Source organism: Halictus rubicundus, chromosome 7 (genome assembly GCF_050948215.1).
Source record: "Halictus rubicundus isolate RS-2024b chromosome 7, iyHalRubi1_principal, whole genome shotgun sequence".
In the NCBI taxonomy this organism is placed as follows: Eukaryota; Metazoa; Arthropoda; class Insecta; order Hymenoptera; family Halictidae; genus Halictus; species Halictus rubicundus.
The window spans coordinates 10,897,825-10,917,431 of NC_135155.1; the positions used below are offsets into that span (position 1 = coordinate 10,897,825).

Sequence of the window (19,607 nt, forward strand, 5' to 3'; positions counted from 1 at the left end):
TTGAGAGTTACGATCTTCTTAAACAGATACGTTTCAAACAGACCAAAATTTCGAGAAAAAAGATAAACTATTTATTATTTTCTATTTCAAATACTATTTTGCCCAGCACAATAGTACTTACTGACAGCGAAAGCCTGAAACTTTCTTGAATGGGATTAAGAAGACGTCGGTCGGTGGGACAGAGTGTCGCATCGCGGCAAAGTGGGTGGCGAGGGTAGTGGGTGGTTGACGCAAGAGCCGAGGCCTGGGAGCGGCATGATGCGGCCCTGGACGGTGTTGCTTTTGTGCTGTGTTACGCACGCGGGCCGGACAACACACGTGCGCGTAACGTGAGAACTTTGTCTTCTTTTCGATCTCACCTCCCGTTTTAGTCGCGGTTTCCATGGATGGACGGGGCCCCGCGCGATGTAACAGGACTTTCGGGGACACGGTATTTATGACGATACCCGGTAATGTGTTGTATAAAATGAAACGGAATGCGCGGGATTTGGCGCGGCGAGCATGCGCGATCCCCCCTTCTCCGTCCCGCGTGCCACGGGGGTAATTGTTTTGGATCGAATCGGCGGCCAGTTTCTGGAAAGATTGCTTAGAAGTTGGACGTTCGAGACGTTGTACCCTTATACGCCGAGGTGGTTGGCTATGCTGCGAAAGTGCCGCGGATAGCCTGCTTAAAGAGGACGTTGTTTTGTAATGGATATACGCGTAGCAGCTGGGAACACAATAGGGACCTGGGGGCTAACCGCGAACCGACGAGGACTGTTATTGATGGAAGAACTTGAGGGACTAAAACCTAACCGCGCTGGAACTTCATTAGGTGATCAATTATTCGTGTGTTCGCCTCTTCTCCGCGGTAGCGCATTCGGTACTGCTTTCTCCGGTTTGACCTTTGCTATTTTTCTGCTCAGTTGTTGTCGAAGTTCAATATTTATCTAGATATTTTTTAACTAATTCGGAGGTTCTATTGATACTTGACACTTCAGGGGCGACATCCGTACGCTGTATTGACGAATACAGTGTTTACTCGATACATGTCCAAAACACGGGTCTACCCAGGGACATGTATCGGCAAGGAGACTCTTTGATCCGCGCCGAACTTAGAAAAGGACTGCGAAGCTCCAGAGGCTTCGGTTCATGTCTAGTATAGTTCATGCATAGTTCTGGGACTTTTACCAGCTAGGCATTTGGGACATACACATATATAGAATAAACACTCTACTTTCAAATCTATTATACAAAGTCGGATTGTTAGGGGTAGTTATATTGGGGTAGTAATTATTGTTCACTTTCTAGAATTTGAAGACAGGTACCGCGACAGAAGCAACAAATTGAAATCATCAACAGATTTTGGTGACATCCGTAACGTCATACAACGTCGATCATACAGAACTAACTTGTGGCTATACACATACTTGGCCGCTTCCTGTTGCAAGAATGAAATTGCACTTTCATTTAATCCCCGTTTCTCATAGCTGACTCGGACAATTGGTCCGTCCCTACTCCACATTTCGATCATCAGCATCGACAGTCCCGATCTCGGCCATGCGATTTCAATCCGCGCACACCGATGCAACAGCCACGCGATCCGCAGGGAACCCCCCGATAACAAATATTCCAATCATATTTTATATGCCTGTTCTGCATACCGTTCGCCGCTCCCATTACAATTTCATGATCCCCCAAGACAAATGGAGATATTTAGGTCGCTCGCCATTTAGGTGTACCGGACAGACGGTCGGGGCTGCAATCGCCTCGGACTCGGGCTCGGGCTCGGACTCGGGCTCGGGTCCGGGCCGCCTAAAGGCGGTTCGGTTAACGCGACCGTTCCGTCAAGGACAAGGTGGAAATGAGGTAGTTTGTATTCTTCGACAATCCCGCGTGTGCGTCAGGTACCCTTTCTCGAAACAAAACGTCGAAAAGCATCAGCCTCGAGCGTTTCTCTCTCTCTCTCTCTCTCTCTCTTCATCCGTCGAACGAGAGAACTCGCCGTGGCCGGACGAAAATAAGATCGAAATCGTGTACGAACGACGGCCGAGGGCCTTTTACGATTGTCCTCGCGACCCGTCCTCGTCCCGAGCGATTTTTCTTGTACGGGAAAGGTCGGGAGTCGAGAACACAATGGACAGGTACCCTCGGAAGTCTCCCGAGGCCTTACGTAATTTTTATTTCTCGGTACAAGGCGATTTTTGCGATTTTCTCTTTTAAGATACTGCGAGGCAGCCCTCTCTCGAACGTGTAGAATCATTTCCATCATGTTCGAGGAGTACGTACTTCATTTTTTCATGACAATGTGGCAGAGACGGGTGGTCCATCTGGAAGTGGCCATATAAAATATCTCCTTCAGCTGTTACGACATGAAGAATATTTGATGTGCAACTTGAATGGCGTCATTAAACGAATATTTTCATACCAAAATTATTCTTTTCCAAGGGTTTTACAGCGGCAGACCAAATTATTAACGAGTTTATAGCGAAAAACATGGACCAATCAGAGCGCGGCTACGGTAGACGGATTCCGGCTCGGCGACAGGTTCCGTTGAGCGTGGCGTTGGGATTGGCCGAGCCGGAATCCGTCCGCTGTAGCAGCGCTCTGATTGGTCCGTGTGTTTCGTTAATAGCTCCTTAACGAACCTGCGGAGAACATTTTCGTAAAGGAAAAAGTTATTTCAAATGACCTCAGGAATCACCCTGTTCAAATGCAACATTTTTCGACCCTCCGTACACTTCAAATATCAAAAAATATGTATGAGAAACACCAATGCAAAAGGTTGGGTAGTTTTTCTGAAGAAAATTCGAGAACCAAGGACCCTCAGGACCCTCTCAAGGATTTGGCGACGGAGTCGGGAAGACGAGGGTGTCTTCTCGTGATCTCATTAGCCCGCAATAACCCACGAAAAGTTTCTAACACGCACGTTATCGAGGCATCAAGCGTGTCCCGTTAATATCGAGCAGCGGCTCCGTTCGCCAAGCGCCGACGCACCGGAAATGTTGTAACGTGGGATGACGCCGATGGATAACCTTGTTGGCATCATTATGCGATGACTCGATGGCCCCTTATTCGCCCGCTGTTTGCTTACCGCCTCATTGTGCACCGCTTCTTCCCGCTCGGAACGCATCGGGCGCTCCGCGGCTCTCGCATCCCATCGCATCGGCCAGCTTAAATAATACTCGAGCCGTTTTCCTGCGCGGGCTCGTTAATCATCCTCGCGGCGGAATACTCGAGTATTTGTTCGTAATTAGACCGGTAAACGCAACGAGCATCATTGATGCGTGGGTATTAAAAACGGATTAACACTTCTTTCGCGACGGCCGCGCCGCGGCGCGAGCATTACTCCGAAGGAAAACGTGAAACGATAATTTCTTAATTTCATGGCCGTTGCTCGTGCGACCAAATAGGGGATAAACGACTGGCGACTCTTTATGGGCGTGTACATTGTGCTTGGAAATAAGGGGAAATTGTGAGCGGTGTACGGACACGTTAGCCGAGCACCATTTGTTCTGGCTTTAATGTTCGAATTCCAGTTCTTCTTCCAGAGAGAAACGTATTGCGATGATTATTTCGATCTTCGTCCGAGACCTTCTCTTCTTCTCTAATTTCTCGCATTGTACGCAGAATCCAGCTTTGTCCGGAAAAACTGCTGCCCGAACGCGAACGGCACGTTATAAATCATACAATGGAATCCTTTCACTCTCTAAATTGTGTTTCATCAGTTTTGCAATTCGTATCTGCAGATACATATTGTGTTCTGGCTTCCTTTGTTCGTAGTTATTGAGCCAGTAATGAGCAGACTATCAGATAGACGTTAGCGGAGGTAAAGTGGAAAGTTGTTTCTTTCTGAATCGTTTTAACACATTAATAACGGTATCAGATCACTATAACATTTGTCTGACGTTTCTTCTGTTTCTTCCACTTCTCTGGTCACAGATATGAAACAATTCTTTACGTACGGCTGCATAATTAACGATTTTGCTTTGTGAACTTGTTAAATTCATAAAAGTCGGCCCCTCGTCTTAAAATAAAACTAAATACACGCATGCATAAATAAATGCGTAGGTGAAGCCTGACCGTTCGCAATTCAAATAAAATATAGAACAAGCGACAAATCCATGTTTTGGGGAAAATATTTCCTGGGAAAAAGGAACTGCAGTATTCGGCGAATGAAATTGGCACAAAATCTACAATAAAAAGGATATCCTGAGACTTTCCTAGGATTTCCCAGGTTTTTAATAGTCCTAGGCTGTGGCAAGGCTATCGAAAGTGTTTCCGTTGTCGAACATCGAGAGGCACGATATTTAATTACAAGGGGCGATAAGTATTCCACCGTGCACGGCCGAGCTCCATTTCGAAGAGTTACGTTAATTCTCACAAGGGCTCGGATGGCTGTGCATGTGGGCGTTATCGATCGAGCCCTCGGGGTGTCGGTGCTTTTTATGGGTGCTATTACTCCGACTGTATTTCATTCGGCGTATTTGCAGTTGTCGTTGATAAACGATACAGTTGTATTAACCCCCTAAAGTACGAGGAGACTTCTGCATCTCGGCCGCTCGCGATTCAGTAATATTAATAACTGGTTGCACCATCCGCATCGGCTCCGCGGACGTGCAACTATTGCGTAACGCAGAAACGAAGAAGCTGCGCCGGGCGCGTAATAAAAGTTGCATTAATCCCGTTGCAATCCCAGGAATGCGCTGTTTTCAGTCGCATTCCTTCCGACAAATGAGCGCGCTGATTTTGTCGAAATGATTCGCACGACTCCGAATCGTTTCTTTGAATCGTACCATTGAATCTTACGCTTACGTCGTCGTCATTGTTATGCAATTCATTTAGCTCCTTTTGCTCACGCTTTTGTAATAGCAACAATTATGCGGTTCTTACACGATTGAAATCTGCGTTTGTACGCTTTGACTCGAAAAAGTTGGATACCTCAGGAGCATTTTCGACACCCCAGAAAATCCCACGAAATCGAATCACTTCGAAAGGAACGCTAAAATGAATTGTAACAATTGCTACGTTAACCCTTTCTGTTCGAATATAACAATTTATTGTTACACTTGGCCAAAGAGTTATACGATTTGTTATGGTTAGACCGTGAACCCTGTGCAAATCTAAAATTTTCTACGAATGAGTATTAAATAGTTCACAGTACCGCCTGTTAAAAAATTATACTAATATAAAAGTGTCACGAGGTTTGTAATTCTTTGTTCTTTATTATCGTTGCAGTGATGTACTTAAGATAAGAACAAAATCTGTAGTATCATTTAATTTTCAAATCGCTATGAACTGCTCATTATGCGATATAATATTGGTTCGAACAGTATAAAATATGATAATTGTTTTAAAGACTTTTCTGGCGATTCGAGGTGACGGAAGCTTGAGATGTCGGGTAAAAGTATGTCGAGGCGTTTATCGCTCGGGGCGAGCGTGACGCTGAGTTTTCAATTCTATTTAAGTTTCTCTCGGTTCATTGACTCGCCGTAATTACGCATTCGCGATCCTAATTTAGCACAGTACCTGTCGCAATGCCGAGTGATCGAATCTAATCAAGTGGGCAGAATCTATGGTCTCGTACGGTGAGACACAATAGATCAGTGGTACCCAGTCAACCGCAATCCGTGCAGTAATAATTCTGCCGACACACCTGACCCTCGTTAATGCATTGCTCAATCGCCGTGTACCACGGCGGAACCATTCACCTACTTCGCGTGTCGACCCACACATCGTCGCACTCTTCTTTGTGCGTGCCACGTTTCGATCCGATGGCGGAATGCATTCTTCCATTTGTTGTACTAACCAACAAAGGATCAACATTCACGTAATAATATCGTCTGGAAATGTTTATTCTCCTCGGCTAACCCACCTGCTGCAATTATAATAAATAAGAACTCGATTAATTCAGTATTCTCGTTTTAATAACAACTGGACTGGCAAATTTTCGGACAAAATGAAAATTGTCTCGATTAATCCCAGGACACAGGATCTACACAGATATCTATCTCTTTTCTTAATCATATTAATCAGTTGAGAACATTATACATCCGCCATTTTGTTTCTTGCAATTTCGATGTCCGATTCGTCTGTTGCATCCGAAATGCAACAATTGTTTGGTTACACGTTCGCAATATTGAACCAGCCATTTTGTTGCTTGTAATTCTGTACATCAGATTGATATTCAGCGACCCAAAAAATATAGAAATACCAATTTTCAGAGAAATGCGAACTTTTTGGGGTTACACGTCCGCCATATTGATCCAGCCATATTGTTTCTTGTAATTCTGTGACATCAGCAACCCAGAAAATATGGAAATACCAATTTTCAGGGAAATCCGATCTTGTTCGAGTTACACGTCCGCCATATTGAACCAGCCATTTTGTTTCTTGTAATTCTGTGACATCAGATTGATATTCAGCGACTCAAAAAATATAGAAATACCAATTTTCAGAGAAATGCGAACTTTTTGGGGTTACACGTCCGCCATATTGAACCAGCCATATTGTTTCTTGTAATTCTGTGACATCAGCGACCCAGAAAATATGGAAATACCAATTTTCAGGGAAATCCGATCTTTTTCCAATTACACGTCCGCCATATTGAATCCTCCATTTCGTTTTCTTTTTGGTTTGCACATCGGTACCGATTTTGAACTACATTGGAGTAATCGATTTTTGGCCACGTTTTGACAAATCCGGCCCACCGCGCGACGCGACGCGACGGCTCGATAAGTCGCGAACGTTCTCATACGCCGACGCCACCGGATCGACGCCATTATATTACATTTTATCGGTAGTGAAGATTCGTCGGATACCGGCCATTACGATTTTTCCAGGTGTCGACGCGAAGCCCCTGTTTAATCCCCTTGTATAGTGACGCGTGAGCGGCCTGGGGTGCACCGGTGGAAAAGACGCTGGAATGTGAGGTGTCGAATGATCGGGCCGGTGTAAAAGCGAAAGGGGAAGAAAAAAAAAGCTTGGGTGGAAACGACGCCGGTGTGTAACGAGATACAGAGTGAGAGAGAGAGAGAGAGAGAGAGAGAGAGAGAGAGAGAGAGAGAGAGAGAGAAAGAGAGAGAAAGAACCGATCGTCGCCGTCTTCGTCGTCGTCCAAGGGACTTTCGCGCGTTTCAATGTAAACGTCCCCGTGTGACAAGAGCAGTCCGTTTCGCGGCCTCTAATCGGCGCAGTTACATGTTCTCAAAGTAGGCATTCCGATCGGCAGAATGCAGTCGTGGTTTAATCCGGCGCATAAGTATGCGTGCGATCGCCCGTGCGTTAAACCCGTAATTGCATCGCGTGCATCGCGCACTACGCCACGCTGGGAAATGTGTATTAGGTACGAAGAAGTGGATCCGTTCGCGTTGTTGCAGAATTTACAGGTGCGCTGCCCGTGCCCGTGGACCGCCGGAGATCGGCGAACGATAAACGAAAGCGGGCTGTTCCGACGTTATTTAAACGATTGTCCTGGCTCTGGCTACGCCGGAATTAATTGCTCCTCTAATCGAGCTGTTCGCGTTCCTCGCTCGTCACCGAGCCCGCTCGTTTGCCGAATCGGTTTGCTCGGAAACATACAACGCTGGGAAAAATTGATGAAATAGCTGGGGAGAGTCGTACGGGTCCGGCCGGACCTATACACCTGGGCAAAATTGATAGCGTAGGGGCGAGTGGCGGCTAATGGGGGTCACTTGAGCGATAATTACAATGAAATGAAGATGCGTTTCATAACTTCAAATTATTCATTTATTCGTACAATAAAGAATTAGTCGCCAAATTGATCAAATTAAAAAAGATACGTTACACTGCCATTGCGAATAATTCTGGGCAATAAGAACAAGTTTCGATAAACCGGGACATCTTATTATTTTTATAACACGCGGTGATAATGTTTGAAAATTACAAACGCACGTCTAGAGGCATTACAGATAACCTTATCCGGCACGCGGTTAAAATATGAATTTTTCATACGGTGCCTCTAACAATTTGGCCAGTCACCGTAGGCAGAAGTTAAATTGAAACAATAATTCGTGCACTGCATTGTTTGCTCGCAGTTGCGCCGACGAGTAGTAACTTTTACCGCTACACGTGCTTATTGGTGCGAGAAATTATCCAGCAGTTGCATCCGATCTCGTGCATTATGCATGACCTCGCAACAGGTAATATGGTCAGCGGGACCTAATACCATGGAATCGAGGGAAGTACATATGTATGAATCGGACGTTCGATCAAATATTAAGACAGAAGTTTCGATATTACAATGTGACCTTTCGATACGACCGGCCAGATAATGCTAAAAATCACGAGTTTATGCAGAAAGGGTGCTGGCAGCGGGTCTGTTCGTGTCTGCGTTCCGTGTGTTAGGCGATCGTGTGATCAGAGCCTATAAAGCTGCACACCGATAGAAAACCTTCAGATAACTGCGCTGTTGCAGACTAACGGTACGGATCTACGCCACCGAGAATAATAATAATAAGCTTGTTTTATTATAGGGATGGCCGGCAATGGATTCGACGAATTTGGAACGCGGATGGTACCATCTGCGAGCGCGCTAAGGATCAGTGGGCTAGTAAAAGTTTGAAAATTATGCATTCCGCCGCGCGTACGTCGTAAAAGGATACCGAGAGGTTCCTTGAGAATAAGGTCACCAGAGCCTTTCAGCCGATATGGCGATAGACTGATGTGTATTACACTTCGTCACCGGTGTCATGGGGAAGATGACCTTTACGCGATGCCCACGCCTAGTAACGTAACACTGGTCAGACCGATTTCCTTTCTTGTCCAACGCCGTTTCAATGACGCGATCGACCACTGCGCGCCGTAGTGACACGGCTATTAATGTCCTTCTTTATTTAAATAAAAATGCTTGAGCATTTAACCAGACCAGAGGAGAGAACATGGTACAAAAATGGTACATTTGTGGAGGGGACTTACTAGTGGAGGGGATAAGCGAACTGACTAAGATCGTGTAGCTCCGTTCGGCTTAGATCGAGACTTTACTGTACTTAGAAAAAATTAGAATTTGGATAGAAGGTTTTTAACTAGGTCAAAATCGACCCAAACCCTAGCACCCGTAGCTTAAATGCAAGCAATGGATAATTTCTTTTTGGTGACTGTTCTACGTTTCAGAGAAACTAAATAAAACGACAAAGGTATCTTCTTTTACTGTTCTATAGCTTTGTAGTCATTTTGCGAATCACTATGGTCTTGATAACCTCTGAAGAAGCATCGTACATTTCGTTTCATGCCATTTCAGTTTTCTTCTAGTACTGTATCAAGCGCAGCTGCTTATGAATGAATAAAATGTGGAGCAGATTTATGTTCTATTTCTGAAAAGTTAGTTTTCACACGAATAGTATGATTCTCTGTAACGCCTGCTCCTTTGTGCTCATTTAACTGTGTTGTTCGCGATCATTGAGAGAAATTACGTGCGACTTCGTGTCCATATTCAGTATGAATGAATGGTGGCACGGTTCTCAGAGTTTTTGTCGACCTCGAAAGAATGAAACACTATTTAAGGCTAGTATGTGGAAATTATTTCGACCCGCTCGCGGAAACTATAACGATTAGGCTAACTTATAAATATTCCTCGAGGACGCAGCGCTCATTAATAGCGCTCGAGAGGCTTATTACGCAACTGTGCTCATGAATATTCTGGCGAGACTGATCAAAAAGACACATTTGCGGAACAAACGTTCAGATCGTTTCGCAGAACCCGTTTCATCGATTCTCGGTAGCGAAAGAAACCTTACCATTCTGGGAAAGAAAGGCTGGGCAAACTCGATTAATTATTATTGCAAATGCAAAGCGAAATGCAAAACGGTGATCAAACTTCCTGTTCCGTCGTTCTTGCACTACTACCTCACTGGCGATACGTATCACCGAAGGAATCATGCAGCCACGTTCCTGAGAAACACGTGTCATACTAATTCCATCGAAGCCACTGTCTTGTTTCCATTTCTAAACATTTTGAACTCGACTAAGTAGTACATACTCAAATAATATATTCTTCGCTCGTGGTGGTACGATGAATCATAAATTACAATAAAGTGTACGTGTTTATTTGTCCTTCTTTGGCAGCATTGTAGCTTAACAAACTATTACTGTTCTAGTCAATAAATAATTTACCTGTATCATTCAGAATAAAATATTTCGAAATTTATATCTAAAATATTGTACGCAAAATAGAAATACAGTGAATTCTCGCGTTATGTTCGCGGCCCCTCACGGGGTATACCTCACGGTAGTGGGGATAATTCTGCGACGTTTATCCTGAAGGCCTTGGCGACATATATATAGAGAAATCACTGTATATAAATTTCTCTATAAATAAAATATTTTATTTTCTGTTTAGTTCCTCACATTTTCTACTTTTAATTTGTTAACCAAAATATAGACTGTTGATTTTTATGCAAACTGAAAGTTTTCTCAGTCTGTCGTAGGGAGTGGAACCTGGGATAAAAACGTTCTTCTTCCTTCGATAATTGGAATAAGTTGCAATTAATGTAACAGTGTTGTGAAGTTTCTGTCGCAAACGCATAGAATTCTAAACGAGGAAACGTGAATCCGAATTGTCGGAGAAATCGTGGAGTTATTCGGAAAAATAAAAGTACAATATCGCATCGATTTCCCTCTCGGGTGGATCGCATCGAATACCGCAGGAGATGTATCGTTAAATGAAGGACCTTGATTGGAAACGTCAAGAAAACAGGTGCAGTCTGAACAGAGTCAGCGTTACGCTCGCATACGGGCACACACGCACACGCAAGACAGGCGTCCTGACCTTCGTTTTGAGGTCACCGACTATCCTCTCTTTTAGCGTCTTCTTTCCACGTCTCGCCTTATACGCTCATTACACGGACTCGTAAACAGTAGCCACTTTCAGCTGGAATCGCGTGACACTGGTTCCGCCACGGTGAGTGTTTTCTCACGTGTTGTAATGCTAATGTAACAAGCAATAAAAATCCCAGCCTTTTACGCTTTATCTACAGCGAAGCCTCCCATTCGAATTAATGCCCGTGTTTTTAATTCGACGACCGATTCATCGTTTCCCGATACGCTCCCTTGCGCGGAAAAAATGTGTCGTGTACTTCTCTGTTGGATTCCGGGTGCGATACTTTTACATAAGAAAATTTCAAAAGAGGATTACAGGGTGTCCCATTTCATGGGAACCACTCGATGTCTCCGAAATTATATGGTTTCGATAATTCTATGTTGAGGATTTCTTTTGTAGATGGAGGAGTATACACAGGAGGGCATATGAAGGTGACTTCCAATGTTTGTAATGGAACGTAATAGATGTAGTTCCACATAAAAAAGTTTAACATTCTTTTACCCAAAAAGGCCCAGGAGAGAGGTTCAGGAGACATTTCAATTCCAATACTACAATATTTACTTAATTGTAGTCAATGCTCAAAGTGTCGCCCTTCAGCTCGAATGCAGAGGTTAACTCGACCTCTGAATGACCTGATCGATTATTTTCAAGACTTCCACGTGTTTTGCTTGTTCGTGATCGAAGGATAAACCCACGAAGAAAGAGCCAAAAATTAATTTGTACACCTATCATCTCTCTTTTATACCTTCAATTTCTTAAATGATAATATGTATTTTCGATGGAGCAGTGTTATCAGTAGACTGCGGTTCTTTATGCAAAAATAAAAAACATTTGCATTGATTGCAAGACAGAGGAGATTTTCATGATTTTATTAAGCTAAAACCAATACCTTGGTGCCCTTAAACAGCGCACAAGCGATTGGAATAAATAAATAGAAATTAAAACAAAAATTGCCCGCATCAATACCAAAGAAAGGAAGTCACATGAAAATTGATTTCTCGTCTTAATAATTTTGATAGGTCTCAAATAACGTACCAGTCATAATAAATTCATTCGATGTTTCCTCTATTTTGTCATTCTCCATCAAATGCGTCAAAGTGTTAAGTATTTTTAATATGTCCACTGCTTTAAATTGTGCTCGCCCATTTTTATCATAAAAGCATAAAATCCGCAGTCTGGTTATCAGAGTCGATGAAATCCGTGTGGTCGAGTGTAATGCAAGTGTTGCGTAGGTTCGCTCGAATCTGGTGTACCGTTTCTGTCAATCTCGATTGGCAGTCGGAATCGTACCGGTCTCTCAGTCGTGGATAAAGGGCAAGCCAGCGAAACGCCGGGCAGGAAGTGGTATAGTTAACCTTCTGGGTTCAAGTCAGCTCTGGATCGAGCGCGTGTCCCTGATTACGGTGTAGAGTCGTGGCTCATCCTGCTGCCAGGTCGCCAGTTTCACGGAATGCCACATGCCTCGTCTAGGAAGTCCGTGGCTTCGTTGGTGCTTTCTAGACGAGAAAGCGGCCCACGTCCCGGGATTCCGTGGAATCTTCGTGGAAATCGTTGGGGGATCAACCAGCAGGTCGTGTCTTTTACTCGGACGGACTTATCCGGAAGAGCTGGCCGAGGAACGGCAGAAAAACCAGCCTTGTTCGTTTGGACTGATCCACTTACTTTGGCCTCTGCGTAAGAGCGAATCCATTCATAGTAAACGTCGCAGAGACATCGACGTTAAGAGCCAAGGATAGTCACGTGACTTTTGCAGAGTCAGCAGATCGGTAAACGCTGTATAATTTCCGTTCACAGCCCTCGGGCATTTTTCGCCTATTTTTGTCGGTAACGTGGTCACTCTACCTTATCGCGAATCTACGGAGTCTTGGCTCTGAACACCGTCAGCAGGGAAGACCGGGGCAAGTTGATACACTCTTCAGTTTCTCATTTCTGCAATTTTTGTTTGATTAAATTATGTAAAAAGAGAGTTAAACATTCACCTGAGAAAAATGAAGTCTGCAATACATGTTATTGCAGCAAATTATAGAACACATATTTTAATGGTTTCTCATAGAATTATTGTTTAGAAGAACGTCGTGGCTTTTCTGTTATAGGGAGGTCGATAATGAGGCTATTAAGAAGTGTCGGATACGCGAGTATTAGTTCGATCGATACTCGTTAACAATAATTATTCCCTTTTCTCACGATTAGTAGTAACACAGGTTCTCCACAACAAAGCGAGTTATGCACACTGGAAGGACTAACAAGCAACGATAATTAGGGACTTATAGCAACGAGGCGGATTAGGGATTAAGGTTGGCCTCTTCCTGAGCCGGTCCCGGGGATTATTAAATGGAATCGTCTATCGTGAGATTTATTGGTCTACGTCGTTAATTCGGTAAATTATGAAGCTACTTCTGGAGGCCTGTGCAGAAGTTCTGCTTTATCGTCGGGCAAGTGATTCATGTGTATCGTTCGAAAAGGGGATTTCTGGCGGTCGGGACATGTTCATTCCATCGTCCGAGATATCCGGTTTCCGCGGCTGGATTACAATTAGCCGGCCGAAATGACTTTAATCGGCGGCCATGCACGCGCATGGGTCCACCTTCAGCGAGGATTTACGAATCCGAAGCCGGGGCGAGATTTTCGGAAACGATTAAGACGATCGGATGGCCGGGGTTAATGGTGATTGATGTTTGCGTTTAGGGCGCTAACTCGACGGTCGAGGCTAACGAGCCTACGAGCCCCCCGGGGAATCGCTGACTCACGAAATTGTCAGCTATCATCCGCTAAACAATCAAATGGTCGGCATTGATTATTTAGACATCGTCATCTTCGCTGCAACAGCGCCTGGACGACGGAAAAATCGAAACATGCAATCTTTGAGTACAGCTTACTCTAGGTTGCTGATTGAGCTCATCTCCGTGTGGCCCTTACATTACAGTATCTTTCAAAATCCTTTTTTTTTAGAAAAAAGATACTGCTCTGTGAAGGTTTATTAAAGAAGCATCTGGGATATTATGCTAAAAAATGAAACATTACTTTCGCTCTGTTTCACTAAAACTGAAGTGAATTTTTTTTTACAAATTTCCACCGATCCGGAGGGGTAACCTGTATATTAATATTTTTAGAAATAATATTTGATCGTTACAAATAAAAAACTGACGAATTAAAATAAACAAAATATGGAGGCGTGTATGATTTCAAATAAAATAGATCATTTTTTCTTTGCTATTTGAAACAGTGTTTCATCCAGCTTTGCTCAACCAATGTTATAAAGTAACATTCGACCTCCGCTTGTACGACGCTTTTGGCGGGCGATTCGAATGTTCGTAGCGAATCAAGAAAGGGGGACAAGCATTCCCGATACAATTGTTGGAATTTAGGGCTGTTTCGACGGGAGACAGTGCCGGTACGCGCGTCAGCATCCAATTAAACGTTTCGCGAGATTGTTACGAACCGTGCATTAATATCAACGGAATTTATAACAGCAATTTCGCGACCGACCAATCAGCTAATGTTCCCCATAAAACTCTTCTCGTAGCGGCGATTCCCTTTATACGCGGTCCCCTGACTCGTAACGATGTTCCGCAGGATCTAACGAGGGGCCAAATATCCCAGAGGACGTTACGCCCCGGCCCCTAGACAAAAAAGGTGCTCGAGGACCGCATCCCCGTGTTGGCCAGCTTCAACGTCTGAATTCCCTAATCTAGAGCCGAGCCCGGGGATTTTTAAGTGGCGGCATAGGCGTATAACAGGGCCTGGGCATCCGGCCCTCCGGGCTACTCTAGTTCTTCTCCTCGTGAACGTCGGCCAGACACGATAGATTCCATGGGTTCCTTCCAACTGTACAGGGTGTCATGCAGAAACGTTCGCCCTCTCAACCAGAGACCAAAAGTAACCATGAACCGTCACTGTTTTACGATTAGACTGCGGATTTTTAAGGGAGCATCCTCGCGTGGACGGGTCGCAATTATTAGAAATGAAGAAGTTCTAATTATTGTAGCCGTAAATCACATGTCAAGGTGATTCCCTGTTACAGTAAAGTCTTGATCTAAGCCGAACGGAGCTACACGATCTTAGTCAGTTCGCCTATCCCCTCCACTGGGGGGCGTACTCCGCGAGGGGCCGAGAAGCTCGAGCTGCCTCGGTCGCCGAGCAATTACAAAACTTCTTTATTTTTCAATATTTTTTTGTAGGACTTTCACCAACTTATTCGTAGCATTTTTCTGATTAATATGATACCAAACACGATGTAATTTGAACTGTATTTGGTAGTTTAATTGGCGCGGTCGACGCAGTCACCAGAAAATAGTAGCCCTACACGATCTATGTCACGGCACGAGGATTGGGCTTAGATCAAGATGATACTGTATAACGTTTCTACGACACATTTTTGGTCGATTTTTTAAAATTATAGAACTAGTCTAGTTATAATTAAAATGAAGAAGGCCTGGGTTAGGTTTCTCCATGGTTCGGACCAATTGCAAATTTAAAAAAATTTCTTTCACGCGTCATCTAGTGAAGTGATCCTTCTAACTCCCTAAAAAAGCTGAAGCCGTTCGTTTCAATTTTAAAACGGTTAATCTAGAGCTAAGATGGTTCGAATATTAATTCCGGCAAGAGTAATTTGTTAAATACCGCCCGCATGTAGCCAAATTCAATTTGTCCGAGAGACGCATAAAATGAATTGAATATATTAGCGGTCTCTCATGCAGTAGAGCAGCAAACAACATTCCGGCCCACCTGCATATCTCGGACCCGGGTCAAAGGATCCGTTCCCCGGTTCGTTTCGAGTCTCTATCCCTATTAGAGGATAGACAGGCAGATCAGGACTCGTTCCAAATTCGTTCCGAACTGCGCACCGTCGCGATGCATCATTCTGCTTTCAAGTTGAACGTTAATTGAATTCCCGAAGGATTTATGTGGTTCGTAAATATAGGAAGTTGATCACACATACGTATATATATATATACACTGTTCGGAGAGCATTAAACGCGCAGGATCCTGCAGGATTGCCCCCCTCTTTTGGATAATAAGTTCGCGACAAGATTAAAATGTAAATTCATGGCGAGAACCTGTTCGCCGTGATGGTGTGTAAGTGTAGAACGTATCTCGTTCTTTCTTATTATGAACAGACACGCTTTAGTCACGGTGACGTTAATTTTTAACACTCGGCCCGACGCGTTCGAATTATTTAATTTAACCCGGGAACGACACTCCGGGGTTGCCGGCGACACCATGAAATTTTAATCTTGTCTACGGGCGAAGACTTATTTAGTATGCCTTTCGAAATAACTTGGAAACTTTTGTTTCCTTTATTTTCACCGAAACTATCGTCTGTTACGGTTTCGCAGGATTCTTTAACGAGAGTGAATAAAATATACAGGATGTCCCAAAGATGTTGTACTTCCTTGAAAGGGGGCATTCCTGAGGTGATTTGAAGTAACTTTTTCCTTTGCGAAAATGCTCTCCGCGACTTCCTTAAGGAGTTATTAACGAAAAACACGGACCAATCAGAACGCGGCTTCAGCAGACGCATACCTGCTCGGCGACAGGTCTCGCTCAGCACGGCGTTGGCATTGGCCAAGCCGGAATCCGTCTGCTGCAGCCGCGCTCTGATTGGACCGTGTTTTCACTTAATAACTCCTTAACAAGGCAGCGGAGAAAATTTTCGCAAAGGAGAAAGTTACCTCAAATGAACTCAGGAATCACCTCTTTCAAGGAAGTATCCAATTTTTGGGACACCCTGTATATCTAATCGATTCTTTATAAATAAGTAAGAGTGGAGGGAACATTAATGAACATTTGCGACTGCAAATAAACGATTGAGTAACACAACGATAAACTGCGTTGATTTTGACTGGTTGCTTTTTTATTCATACGGATATAGAACGCGTCTGAACGGTAGCGTGTAAAAGTTGCGTATAACTAAAAGTTTGGCGCCTAGATCCGGCAACCAGAAATTTGTCGGGTTATTAAACACATTTTACGATTCGCGATCGGTCGTTCCTCACTGTAGCTTGTCCGTTTAGCACGATGAATCGATTTGGATCCCGTATCGGGCCGCAGGAGGTATATTATTTGGTTAACCTCGGCGCACGGAACGCGTCTCGTAAATTCGGCCAAGCTGGCCCGGCCGACTCTTAAATAATCCTGTCAGTTTTGCACAATAACGGGTGGCGAACTGCGTCGTTAGTCGCAGTTTGCCTCCGCATGGGGCAGAACTTTTCGGCCGGCTGAAAATATGTAGTAGGCTATAAAGGCGTTCCTACAGGCGCCGCTGACAAAAGATCAATCATTTTTCCCCGATCATGCCAAGTAAACGGTTTGTCTCAATGTTTTAAATTAGAACGATCGTCCTCGGCCCTCTTACCGGGCTGCAAACAACGGCCAGTGGCGATGCTCGCGCCATTTTCTTCTTTCCTTGAACACCTAGAGTACGTCCTAGGGTATTTCTGTGCCATTCAGTTGAACTAATTAATGAATTAACGAATTGTCCATGATGCACCATGATCACATGACACAACATCGTTAGGATCTCTGGGATTACGTTACATCGTTGATTCATTCCAATAACTCAACAACACTAGCTGATTTAAAGACCAACACTAATCGCGGTTATTATTGCCGTAGGTACCGATTTTTGCAGAAAAAATTGGTGTTCGCGGATTGATTGTTTTGAAGAAGTCCATGTACGGTCATATAAATGAAATTATTTTTAAAACGTAACGGCATATACCAATAAATAAAAAAATTACATTCGTATCTTATGCCGTTATGTGTCTATTTCAATTTATGTATGTATAAATTTTATTTTATGACCCTTTATTATTGAGTTGCCATTAGCGATTGTTACGTATTGAAAATGTACCTGTACGATGTGGTGAATTTATGCGTTTCGAAACAGATACGGTTAAAAATGAAGCGCAGCTTCTGGGTGAAGCTGTTGCTGCATTTGTTGAAAGTATTAATTCAGTCGGGACGGACGGACCACCCTGTCCAACGGAAGACAATGCTAGCCTAACAATGAATTGTCCTTGGTAGAAAATAGGCCAGGGATTCGTTAAATTGGCTATATCGCGGTGCCTCGACGTGAGATCATTAGAGATTCGGCAGACGAAAAGGTTAGAGATGTGCCCGGTAGATACGACAAATCCAGGGGAACCTATACATCACAGCGGTGACCAATTAGAAGCGGCGAGGCGGGACCGTCTAACGAAAAGAACCATCGGATACGGAGAAGAAACCGAGACGAATTCTATTATCATAGAACGAAGGGCGAAACCGCTGAAACCGGGAGGAACCGCCGAAGAAAACAATGCTCGGATATTGAAAATCCTCTACGGCGAATTGCTAAAAGATTGAATTTTAAATTCCTCTGTTCGAACAAGAAATTAATTATTCGTAGGTTAAATTGGTTGACAGCTACAGGTGTGCGAGAAAAATTTCGTGTACTCGATACTCGGATCGGGTCGGGCCGGGTCGAAAAAGCGTCACACTTACGCGATTACAAATTTTTGGGATCCTCAAACTCGATTACCCCCGACTACAGCTTCGGATACCCGAAAATTTGCAAACTTTCAGGATCCTGAGTAAATTTCCCAACCCGACCCGACCCGATATTTTCGGGTTCTCGCACACCTATATTAGTCACCTTTTTCCATTTAAATTAGTTCTCCTTAACTCGTAGGCTTATCAGCCTTGACTGAGAAAAATTGAGAGAACTTTTAAAAATGAATACATTACACTACTTCATCAATTTTCTCTAACTTTAATTTTATGAGGTTTGTGGATTTGATAATACTATGGCTAATTTTAGAATTGGCTAAGAATATTACAGGTCCTGGAGAGACGCTCAATATCAATGCGACAGGTCCCTTTTAGTCGATTTCGCGGACAACAATCACAACCTAGTATTCCAACGTAAAATGATGGACAAGCGTAACAATAGTTGGATCCACCTACATAAGAAGACGGCAGACAACAGCGCGTTCTAACTACAGTGAATCGACACCTGACACTCGTTACGTTGGCGGGAGCAAACAATAGATCCACCATTGCGAAGGACACCTAACAATGACGACTCGCGCGCGTCATCGACCCATTTAGCATGGAAGATGTTCCCAGTTAATCAAGCCGAACGAGGAAACGAACACCACGGAAAAAGTATCAATTAGACTGCTAGACACGTTACAATACTGAAAGGAGTAGCAGCCCCGTCTTTGTTGGAAGAAAGTCGAATAATGTAACGACCATTGTCTACTCTATACAACTACCGAACTTTAAAGTATTCCAGTGTATTATATATTTAAAGTAGGTCTGATGTTTTCAACAATACCTGCTATAGCGGACTGCACTAATTAATCCTTCGGAGACGACGTTTCTGCACCGCACTGACGTGGACGAATATTTCAAAATCCATTTCACGAGCTCTGATGATTCCATGCGTTAGGGTAAATGTGCCTTATTTCAACCCTTAGTCAACCCATTTAGCTTTCCTGAAAGCTTTCAGCCTTCCTGAAAGCAAATTCCATAGAAACAAATTAATTCACATTTGAGTGAGCACAATGATCAGTAGACTACAGATTTTAACATAGCACAAGATTTATAAATGACGCGAAATAAAACGGAGACAGTATTCTATTTTTTTTTTTTATTTATTTAACGAGAAGCTTCCGGTACTAGCGGAACTACCCCCACATTGGCTGGTTATCTCGTGACGCCATTTTCTAGCGGGTGTTGGGAAAATTTGCGAAAGTCGGGCGTCGTTTTTCGCAGCGGGGAACCACGTGAACACTCTCACCTGGAC

At 43.8% G+C, this 19,607-nt stretch overlaps 1 long non-coding RNA gene across 1 annotated transcript in view; it reads right to left on the bottom strand.

Annotated features, from left to right (window-relative positions):
* Positions 1 to 19,276, bottom strand: part of LOC143355388 (uncharacterized) — a 56,460-nt gene extending 37,184 nt beyond the window's left edge. The window contains exon 1 of the long non-coding RNA XR_013082497.1: positions 19,137 to 19,276. This is a non-coding gene — a long non-coding RNA (uncharacterized LOC143355388). The remainder of the gene's footprint in view (positions 1 to 19,136) is intronic.
* Positions 19,277 to 19,607: the final 331 nt, after the last annotated feature.